An 11,134-nucleotide genomic window follows, 5' to 3' on the forward strand; every position below is an offset into this window, starting at 1 on the left:
TGGTTCGTTCCATGATGAGTCGAGCTTCGTTACCTATCTCATTTTGGGGGTATGCCTTAGAGACTGCCGCCCATATCATTAATCTAGTCCCAACTAAGGAGGTTGCCAAAACACCTCACAAGATGTGGACATGGAAGGTTCCCTCGTTAGCACATATCAAGGTTTGGGGTTGCGAGGCTTTCGTAAGACGAGAGACTCACGACAAGCTTGAACCTTGTAGTGAGCGATGTATTTTCATCGGTTACCGACATAAATTCTTTGGATATATTTTCTACAGACCTAGTGACAACGTGGTCTTCGTAGAAAGGAGAGGGGTTTTCCGCGAAAGAGAACTCATATGCCAAGAGGACAGTGGGAGGCAAATTGATCTTGAAGAGCTTCAAGAGTCAAGCGATGAAGGAACCTCTAACACTAGCGCTCAACTTGAGGAAGAGATTCATGTTGAACCGATTGACGAGTCCTTACCTCTAAGACGTTCCAGTAGAGTTAGATTTCCACCTGTGTTGTATAGTTTCCATATAACTGTTGAAGGTGATACGTTTATCAATGATAGTGCACTGATAAATTTGGATGAACCTAACAACTACAAGGAAGCCATGGCAGGCCCGGAGTCTGCAAAATGGAAAGAGGCAATGGACAACGAGATTCAGTCCATGTATGACAATCAAGTTTGGAACTTGGTTGAAAATGTACCGGGTCGTAATACGGTCGGGTGCAAATGGATCTTCAAGAAGAAGATCGAAATGGATGGGAAAGTGTATACGTTCAAGGCACGGCTGGTTGCGAAGGGCTTTACTCAAACCCTCGGGGTTGACTATGATGAGACCTTCTCACCAGTAGCCAAGATCAAGTCTATTACGTTCATGTTAGCTATCGTTGCATTTCATGATTATGAAATTTGGTAGATGGATGTCAAAACCGCTTTCCTTAATGGGAAGCTGGCTGAAGATGTTTACATGTGTCAGCCAGAGGGTTTTGTGGATGCTAAATATCCCAATAGAGTGTGCAAGCTTAAGAAATCCATTTATGGATTAAAACAAGCATCTCGTAGATGGAATCTTTGTTTCGATGAGAAAGTCAAAGAGTTTTGATTTTCGAGAAGCAAGGACGAGTCCTATGTGTATGTCAAGGCTAGTGGGAGTATAGTTAGCTTTCTAGTTTTGTATGTTAATGACATACTACTCATAGGAAACGACATCCTGACCTTGTAGGAGGTTTAGTCCTGGCTTGGGAAGTGTTTTGCTATGAAGGATCTAGGAGAAGCTGCTTATATTCTAGGGATAAGGATTTTGAGAAATAGAAGTAGGAGACTACTATGACTTAGTCAAAGTACTTACTTGGACAAAGTGCTGAAACGTTTTAGCATGGAGAATTCCAAGAAAGGGGAACTGCCAATCCAAAGCAATACCAAGATGAGTAAGACTCAGAGTCCGAGTACCGATACCAAGATAGCGGAAATGAGTCGAGTGTTATATGCTTCCGCCGTTGGCTTAATCATGTAGCTATGACATGTACTCGCCCTGATGTGGCTTTTGCATTGAGCATGGTTAGCCGATATCAAGGGAACCCGGGTAGAGCTCTTTGGACTGCAGTAAAGAACATTCTTAAGTATCTGCGAAGAACTAAGGACTGGGTCCTTACACTTGGTGGGAGTGATGACTTGAGAGTGACAGGGTGTAGTGACGTCAGCTTTCAGACCGACAGAGATAACTTCCGCTCTCAGTCGGGCTGGGTATTTACCCTAAATGGAGGAGCCGTTACTTGGAAAAGTTCCAAGCAGGAGACCGTGGCTGATTCAAAGTGTGAATCAGAGTACATAGCAGTGAGCGAAGCGTTCAAGGATGCAATATGGTTGAAGAACTTCATTGGAGACCTTGGAGTTGTACCAGCCATAAAGGATCCTATGGAAATTTTCTATGATAACAAAGGAGTGGTTGCCTTAACCAAAGAACCAAGGGATCATGGTAGATCCAGACACATCGATAGAAAATACCACTTCATCAAACACCGGGTAGAAGAGGGATTCCTCGTAGTCAAGAGGGTATCGTCAGAGGAGAAGCCAACAGATCCTCTTACAAAGGGTCTGAGCAAGGTTAAGCACTTACAGCATGCGTGGAGCATTGGTCTGAATGACGATATTAGTCTTAGTGATTAGATAGATGTTTAGAAACTTTTAATATATAAATGTAATTGACATTTGATGATTAAGTAATGGAGATTTATTTATGAGTAAAGTTTACTATCTTGTGTCGATTGTTTACTATTGTTTCATTTTTGCATGTTTTACTTCCAGAATAATTAGATTGTTCAAATTATCCACAGTCGATCATACTTTGGAAGTAAGTTATGAGGTTAGACTGTCATGTATTGGTTTGTAGATTGTCTAAGTGCTTAGACATAGCAAAAGTTTGCTGCAACGTTCATGGGTACTTCTGATATAAGATTTGAGTATTGGATTAAACCCACACTCATTTGAATCACTTCATGGAATTTATCAAGAGTGATTGTGAGACGATAATATCGTATAATTTTTAAACCGAGATATATGAGTTGTTGTTTACAAGTCGGTTGTGCATTGATAATACGTAAACGCATCAGTAACTTGATGTTATAAAACGTGTTGTTGTGTATGATCTAACGAGTAAATAGTACAAACATATAAGTCAAAGTTTATTTGTTCCTTTTATCCTAAGAGGGTAAAAGCGATATCTTGAGCCCCTCGATGATTTTGTGTTGAATTATGTGTCGGGACCGGTCAGGACTGAATTGATGTGTTTAATTAAGTTCTATGTCAAACAAATCAGAAATCGGGAAACAAACTGTTGGACATTGAGAATGATTATGTTCCATGTCTTTGTCCACACGATATCTTGCAGAACGGAGGATTATATGATCACTTATCTAAAGGACGCGTCATTGACTAGGTCAAGAGTTCGACAACGACTTTTGAGATCTACGATTGCTAATCGGATTTTGTAGTTGTACTTGCAATTATAGTTATTAGACTTATCCAAGTGGGAGACTGTTGGATTAGGTGTCTAAGCACATAACTATAATTCGTATGTACTTGACCCGATAGTAGCATGGTCCTTTTGGGTTTCCTTCACCATAGCAATATGATAGGATGAGTTTTGGAGAAAGAGGTTAATTCATGATTTATTAATATATTAATTGAGAAATCATATTATTTAATTAGTATTGATCAGAAATTAATTTGGAAGTAATTTAGTGATCAATAGAGACTGATTAAAAGAACGGGGACTGATTATGTAAATCAGTAATCATTGTAGTTTGGGCTAATGGATCCTATTGGTGTAGGGTGGACGAAAATCTATGGGGAGCCCATATAGTTTTCGTCCAAGGATTTCCATATGGGGGTCCATATGTTGCTTAGGGACTAAGCAAGGGAAATTAGGGTTTCCAGTTGGAAAACCCTAGCAGCTCAACTATATAAGGAACCCCTAGGTCACAGTTTTTGGCTATGCATTCTTAGAAGAACCCTTTGGCCGAAAATTGTGAAGCTCCATAACCTTTCTCCTTCTTCCTCATTGCTAGTGGTGTTTGTGACATCCCCATTTTCACGGCCACAAAAGACCGATTTTGTTTATGCTTTATAAAAATGAGAGTACCTCTTTTAATAAAAGTGTTGCAGAATTTGTTCCCAGAAAAACATGATAAATACGTTATCAAAGCATTTCCGAAGAAATGTATTTTATTCATTTTAAAACATTTGGGATGTCATCGTCAATATAGAAACATAAGCATAAACAGAACTTACATTTATTTACACTAGTGATCCACATCTCTTTAATCTCTCAGTGTAATGTAACTTCATATCGACACCTGTGATACAAATAAGCTTGAGTGGGTCAGGTTGGGAAACCTGGTGAGTACATAGGGGTTTCAATCCCACAATGTTATATCATATATATAATTTAGAACTCACAAAATATACAATTTCCCCATATTTATAATCAACTCTTATCCCACCCCGTCAATCCTCACAATGAGACTATCCATACTCTCGGACCTTAAATTTTACCTCTTACTCCCAGATCTAATCCATGTTTTCGGATAAATAATTGTGCCCATTCCATACTATTGGATTAGGGACAAGTGTCTACGTCTAAATCCATACTCCCGGATTAATGACGGATAACTATGTCCTGTCCATACTCCCGGACTAAGGACAACTGACTATGTCTTAATCCATACCCCCAGATTAATGACATTTGACTATGTCCAATCCATACTCTCGGACTAGGGACAATGACTATGTCTAATCCATGCTCCCGGATCAATGACATATATTAAAGTTCTATTCTCTGAGTATAACTCACTCGTACTCGTAAGAAGATACTACCCAATATTCATCATAATTAATTTAGGTTTACTCTTTATCCTAAATCATCATATATAATCAGGTATGTTCTTTAAGACGTATTTCAGACAACATCAAATAACTCGCACAAAAACATATATTTAATACTTCAATCAATACTTGTATTAAAATCATGTTCATGAAAGGGACTATGCACTCACTTGTTAAGGTGGTGATTCCGAACTCAGACAGCGCTTCGCTTCTTAAAAATAATTTCCTTCGACGAAACCTAGTATTATTACCACTAGATTTTAGTCTAATATTTACCGTGACTAATTATTAGTCTTATTATTATTATTATTATTATTATTATTATTATTATTATTATTATATAAACGTTTAAACAATATTTTCCAACCACTATGTACAGACAGGGGCCAGACATAAAACACCGGAGGGCAGGACCATTTTGGCATATAGCACTTCTGAAATCCAACAACCCTATGCGACCCTTTAAACCAGATTCCCGGTACCACGAGTAGTTAAAAAGATATTATAACGACACTTATATAACTCATAATAATAGCTCAAATATTTATTATAAGGTCCTAATAACATTACTATAATTAAATAAAAACTATATTTAAAATAGGGTAGACGTATCTTACCTACGAGGGGGTTTGGCTAGAAGTCAGGCTCTGCAGGGGCAGAACTTCCGAGCCGAAAGCTCTGTTTCTCGGAGCTGTCGAGCGCTCCGGGGCTTTCTTCTAGCGCTAGGGGAGTTTTGGGAGGTTTAGAGAGAGAGTAGAGAGAGAAGGGTGGAGGTGCGAAAAATGAGGGTGGAAGGGTTTGTATTTATAGGGTGAAATATGGCTGAACTTGGTGCCACATATCACCATCTGGTGGCAAGCCTTGGGGAGAAAGCAATGACCAAGATTGTGCCACGTCACCAATTTTCGCACAACACACTTCCGACTTCTAAAATTCGTAACTTTCGCATACGAGCTCCGTTTTTGACGTTATTTATATCCACGCGTAGGTATTGACAAGATCTACAACTCTCCTTTTGACTCCATTGACAAATTATCGAACGATCTTAAATTTAACAGTATGAGAAGATTATACTGTTAAATAACTACGTAAAATTCATAACTTCTACATACAGACTCCGTTTTCGTATGTATTTTTATCGTTGAGCTCCTATTAATGAGATCTTCAATTCTCATTTAGGCCGCGTTGGCCAAAAACCGCTCGATCTAAAATTCGAATTTCGGGCTGTGCACTGCTAGGCCAAATCTTAGAAAAATCATAACTTCCTCATACGAAGTCAGATTTGGGTGTTCTTTTTATGCACGCTCTCGGTTTAATGTATACTACGAATTTTGTTTATATCTATAAGGCTAAAAAGTCCTCTATCGTAAATTCACTATTTACGTCACGTAGTGCCGTGCCGGTTTTGCCGTAAAACTTCGACGGGCCATAACTTCTTCGTTATAACTCGGATTTCGGCGTTCTTTATATGTATGAAACCCTTGTGACATATTCTACAACATAGTTAAGATTATTTATTCTAAATAATCTTTTGTCGAAAAATCGTTTTCGACACTTATTGTCTCTAATATGACTAACCCGAATCTGCGGGTGTTATAGTGTTTGTGACTCCATTAGAGGTGCAACAATTGAGGCACTAAGCTCTTGAAGGTCAAGATCAAGCAATCAACAAGAAAGGTATTCTTCTAACTTTTGTTTTATTCATTGAATCCAAAAAATATGCATGCTAGATAAGGGTTTTGCTTTGGAAAATTATTATGCATTTATAACTTGAGAAAAACCTAGATCCAAAGCAATTAGGGTTGCATGTGCACCATAGGAATGTTGTAATGCTCAAAACCTATCAGCTGATGGGTGTCGAATGTCACCCTTTACTATGTCACTATCTTATGTGCAAGGAAGTTACTACTATTGATCCAGTTGACCTAGAAGAGCTTCTATTTTCGGTTGGCGACTATCGAGTTTGCTTTGACAGGAAAGCATTCTGCTTGGTCACCAACTTGCGGTTCGAGGATTATTTCCATCCCAATCCCGGTTTTGCAAAATTCAAAGAATGTGTGTTTCCATTTGTGTCGCTTTCACTTTCGGTGAGTATGATTGACCTTACACACGTGTTCAATAACTTAGTTCATCAATTAAGCAATTGAGACATGGTGAGAGTCTCCCTGTTGTATATGCTAGAGCAAGGATTTTTGGGGAAATACCCGCGACATCCATTTACTAATGAACGTATGACACTTGTCTCTAATTTACAAGAGTTTAACAGGTATACAAATTTTTACCCACATTATATCAAAATGATACTTATTAGGGAAATTGAGTAATCTCACCCTTATTAAGTGTAATTTTTTGACATATGTACCCGTGGGGAAGATTGATATGAGATTTTACTTACAAACAAATGCGTACTGTGTTTGATAAGATTGAGGACCATTTGAACCCAAATGCACCAAGAGTCGGCAGTAGACACACATATACTCTACATGGATTTGTCTATACATTTAAGGTATGCACACGATGTTTAATAAGATTTTTTAAACAACAAGTATTGTAACTTTCTTAACTGGGTAAGTTGTTTAACATCTTAATTTTATAGATTTGGATCTTAGAGACATTTCCCAACAGTTGTATAGTTGGTTCCCATATATCGGGTGTTATCCTTCAGGCAGTTGCATACCCTAGGATGAGGCGTTTGCATGCATTTGATTGTCAATGTATTCTCGATGTTACTGGTGGTTGTCGAGGCCAACAAAATTAATAACCGTAAATATTACACACTAAAATAGTGTATAGTGGTAAAGGGATCGAATCCACGAAGATTGGTTCAATTTTATAACTCTATGAAAAATCTCTTTGTAAAAATACTTGTAAAATGACAATAAATTAAAAATGGGGGGTTTTGGTCTTTTAAAATACTTGAAATAAACTAGAATTAACTAAGATTTAAATAGACAATTTCAATAAAAATAAGAGTTTGATGTAAAATCAATAAGGGAATGATGGTTGACTTAAGGTTTCCTCACTTTGACTTTTGATGAACACATCATTAGAATCCAATGGTGCAATACTTGATTTAAATCCTTAATTTGGCTTTAGTAATCCAAAAAGCTTGAGATTACCTAGACTTTTCTTAGTTGTTAAAATGGTTAGAGAAGCTCATAACAATTTCCTTAGTCAAAGTCACAATTTCCGTTAAGCATGTAATTAGTGAAAGTCAACTAGCATTAAGAACCAAAAAGTCACCAAATCCAAGAGGAGTCAAATGCTTTCACTACCATGTTGGAGGAAATGTTTTTATGATTGTGTGAAGCAAAAACAACACAAAAATCATTTGTTGCTTGCTAATTTGAGGATCCTTTACTTAATCAAGAAATTAGCCAACTAATCACCACAAACACATTTAAACTCATGAATAAAAACATACAAGTAGTGATAAGATGTTAAAACAAAAAACATTCCCATAAAGATTTAAGAACAAGTTCATGGATTCTTCAACATTCAACAATAGTCCAAAGGATTCAACAAAAGTCAACCAATATTTGTCTAGCCAAGCATGGTTAAACTCAAGAAAACAAAGTTAGAGAAGATTGTACCAAACATTAAACAAGAATCAAGAGGTGAAAAGATGATGTTCTTGAGGTGTTCTTGACCTTCAAAAATCTTCAAAACTCCAGAGAGAATGCTCAAAAATCGGATGTCCAAGAGTCTCCAAAATATGGGCACCAAACTTCCTCAAATAGCCTTCCAAATGAAATGCCGAATTTGCCCCTGCAGTGTTGTGCGCGAACCGCGTGCTGTTGCGCGGGTGGTTCCTGAATGTGGCCTCTTTGAGGTTTGGGCCTCCATAGCTTAGCCCACTTGGCCCAATTCGAGTCCAATCAGCTCCTAGCCCATTTTTCTTCAATTTTTTCTTCATTTTAAGCCCAATTTGGCTTCTCCAAATCCTCCATAGCTCGTAACACTCGCCCGATTAATAATCTACGCACGCTTGAATATTCTCTCGCATCTTGCAAATTTAAAGTTTATTTCTCTCCAAGCCTTCAAATAATCATCAAGCTCGCTCCATGCAGCATCTCCACTACCCATCAAGCCCAAAATCCTCGACGTCCTCTTATTCCAATCGCTTTCCATACGTCCCGAACATTACCGCTCCACTAATCTCCATGAAATCTGCAATAAAGCTCACGAAAGTAGAAAGTACCCGAAATGGTCATAAAATAACAAAAAGGAAAATATGCATGAAAATTATCTAAATTATGAATGAAACATGCTAAAATAAACTATAAAAATAAGTAAATAAAATAAACTATCAAATCACCCCAAGCTTAAACCTTACTTGTCCTCAAGTAAGACAATACTAAAATGAACTCGGGATGAACTATCCTAAGAAAAATAAAAAGAATGGATAGAACCGCGGAACCTGATCACAGTTAGTCAACATGGTCAGAATTAATCTTGCTATTATCTCATGACTTTTTCATCCGATGACAATGGAACCATAAACCACATCCAGGACAACTCCTCTAGGTGAGTAAGGAGGGATGGTCAGTCGCAGCTCCAATGGAACATGCATACAATGAAGAACATCTATTCTAGGGAGAAAGCAGGTGGATGGGCTCGAGTGGAGCTCTTCTTTAAGTGTACACTCTTACCACGAAAGTTGCGTGATCTCATGTCTGTCGGCCACTCTCAAATGTGATTGGGTTTCATCGCTCGGGCACCATTGTAGGAATCAGTTCACTTAGTGTTGGCCCAAACCCCCCGTAGTATCCGACTCAACAGTCTCCCTAACATCACCAATTTGCGAAAAACAACTTGATCTATATACAATAAAACATACCTAAATAAATGAATATCAAACGTCGGGTGACCAGAATGTAGGAAAGTTTGTTCAATAATTGAACCGGTCACCCATCTAAGATAATCGCCGCTTGGATTTTTTTTTAAACACAAATACTAGTAAACTTGAAGGTAATTCACTAACATATTGAATTTTTGCTTTTTATCAAGAAAACTTTTTGACTCAAAATTTGGTTCCCAAGAGTATGTAAGTGGAACCGAGAGGGTAATAATATAATCCGAATGGTCTAAATGTGAAAATGACCATGTGTGGAGCGTAAAGATGTAAGCTCCTTTTCAAACTTGCGATATTTCAAAAATAATGAAAATGTCCAAATGTGGACTAAAAGACTCTCTAAAATCGTAAGAAAATCGCAAAAAGAATATGGTGATGTAAAGAGACTGGATATGGATTCTACTCGGGGACAAGCACCAGTGCTTCATCCTAATGGTTCAAACATGATCAAGTGTGATCCTCTCGTCGGTAGTGAACGCAAGGCTAAGAACATCCATTGCTATAGTATATCCTACAATAGTTAGTATTGCATGCATAATTCTTCATGAAAGCTACCTGGCCATGACCACTTACCCCTTTAAGCTTCCAGCATCTGATCCCAAGTATGAAGTCCCAAACTGCAGCTAGTGGTCCCTGTTCGATGGGTGAGATAGCAACAAGATCCTGGACCAATAATGATACAATAACTATGAACCTGTTCCATGGCATCCAATGGAGGTGAGAATAACCAGACAACAAAAATGCATGAATGCTAATGCCCTAAGATAAATGTTATGCAAAAATAAAAAGTAGAAAAGAAGAAAATAAAATCTTTTTGGAAATTTATAGAATAAAAAAAAAATGAATGCAAATTAGCTTAAAACTAAAATGTTATGCAACCTAATTAAAAAAAATGCATGAAAAAAATAAAAGGAAGTACCCCACCCCAAGCTTAAGAACAAGCATTGTCCTCAATGCTTAAGGAAAGAGCAGAAATGACCTAAATCGGAGGATCGGGCGATGGGAAATGTCTGTGGCGGTGGTTTCGTGAAATTACGACCGGTAGAACTCCGACAATCTTGAATTTTCCGGCGAGGTGGGTGCTGGAAGGTTATGTTCTTGAGAGGAATGGAGTTTGAGGGAAGAAGTTCATGAACACAGGGGATAAATGAAGGAGAAGGTTGCATTCATAAGTCATATGGTCAACGTAAGTCAACAAGTCAACTCACTTAAAGATCTGGTCAAAGATGGTCAAAAATCGTCAAAAATGGCCCAGATCAGTGCGCGGGTCATGCAGAGATGCACGCGGGTCGCGCAGACCTTGCAGTTAAGTCTTGGGCCAATGTTTCATGTTTGAGTCCGGCTGCGCAGACCACCCGCATAACAGCACGCGGGTCGCGCAACCTCCTGATCCTGATCTTCATTTTTGCTTCTTTTTCTTCGTTTGTTCGCATTTTCTTGGATTGGAAGGCCCCGAATATATGGAAACACGTAATTCTTCAAAGATAACTCCAAAAGAAACATCAAAACATCTTCAAAACTTCTTTATTCGAATTCAAAGACATGAAAACACAATGCTTTCCAAAAATGCCATTCTTTAACGTCTTTGGCGAGACGCCTCCAAACTTCACTTTAACACATTGGGGCGTCCAAATGGACGACATCTTGGAAATTTAAATCAAAACCTTCATAGAACGGCTTCAATTGATGTCTATTAACCTTGCAAAATTTCCCCCTGTCTATATTTTTTAATTTCCACACCTCTATTGGGATTCTTTTATTGTATTTGACTTTCTTTTTACGGGAGAACCATACCAGACTTAGACCTTTGATAATAGCAATCATCCAACCATATTCTTTCTTGTACTTGTTCAGTAAGGTTACCAACTCTTCCCTATTTGACATGGTGGTTGAGTAGGTGACCGATT

The sequence above is a fragment of the Lactuca virosa genome, chromosome 2 (genome assembly GCF_052849685.1).
Source record: "Lactuca virosa cultivar CGN04683 chromosome 2, Lactuca_virosa_CGN04683_v6, whole genome shotgun sequence".
NCBI classification, from domain to species: Eukaryota; Viridiplantae; Streptophyta; class Magnoliopsida; order Asterales; family Asteraceae; genus Lactuca; species Lactuca virosa.